Source organism: Seriola lalandi, unplaced genomic scaffold (assembly GCF_002814215.2).
Source record: "Seriola lalandi dorsalis isolate HSWRI2012SDOR001 ecotype SW California unplaced genomic scaffold, Sedor1 jcf7180002054746, whole genome shotgun sequence".
Classification (NCBI taxonomy): domain Eukaryota; kingdom Metazoa; phylum Chordata; class Actinopteri; order Carangiformes; family Carangidae; genus Seriola; species Seriola lalandi.
Genome location: NW_019525299.1, coordinates 1,745 through 2,644, shown reverse-complemented (window position 1 = coordinate 2,644; position 900 = coordinate 1,745). Strand labels below are relative to the sequence as shown.

The window sequence follows — 900 nt, the reverse complement described above, 5'->3', positions numbered from 1 at the left end:
ATGTGATTCCTTCTGCTCTGGATCTGTATGGAGATGCAGATTTCATCTTCCAGCAGGACCTGGCTCCTGCCCAGACCGCCAGAAGCACCAAAACCTGGTTTGATGTTCATGCCATCACAGTGCTTGACTGGCCAGCCAACTCGCCGGACCTAAACCCCACTGAGAATCTATGGGGTATTCTCAAGAGGAAAATGAGGGGCACCAGACCCAACAACAAAGAAGAGCTGACAGCAAGCATCAAGGAAATCTGGGCTTCCATAACTCCCAGGCAATGCCACGTCGCATCGAGGCAGTGATTAAGGCAGAGGGATTCCCAGCCAAGTATTGAAGATTGACATATCGTTTTGAAAGTACCATATTTTGATTGATTTGATGTGATCCTAATTTCTTTCTTTTTTCTTTTTTTTTCCTGCAAAAACTGAGAAGTAAATGGTGATTTCTTCATGTGGGTTTTATGAGCTGGAAGCCCAAATTATGTAAAAATAAACAAATACTTGAAATCGTTTAAATTGTGGGCCTTGACTCTATGATCTATGAAAGTTTAACTTTTTGAATGGAATTATGGAAATTAAACAACTTTTCCATGATATTGTAATTTTTTGGAAAGGGTCTGTATTTCAGTTAGTAGCTGTAGTTCACTGTTAGATTCTCTGCTCTCACATCAGACAGTGCAGAGAGTAAAGGGTTAAAAGGCTGTGGAGAATGCGGGCATCGATCCCGCTACCTCTCGCATGCTAAGCGAGCGCTCTACCATTTGAGCTAATTCCCCTGTGACCTGCTGCAGGTCAGTTTTCATCTCTCCTTCTGCTCCTCTGTCACTCTCTGTCTATTTGACTGTTTGAGCAGCAGATTTTAAAACAGTGTGTTTGCTGTCAATCATCAAACTACAACATTAAGAAA

General features: G+C 42.2%; 1 non-coding gene across 1 annotated transcript; it reads right to left on the bottom strand.

The window, feature by feature from the left end:
- Positions 1-696: 696 nt before the first annotated feature.
- trnaa-agc (transfer RNA alanine (anticodon AGC)) lies at positions 697-769 on the bottom strand. The gene has a single exon. It is a non-coding gene; the product is annotated as a tRNA-Ala (tRNA).
- Between the last annotated feature and the right edge of the window lie 131 nt (positions 770-900).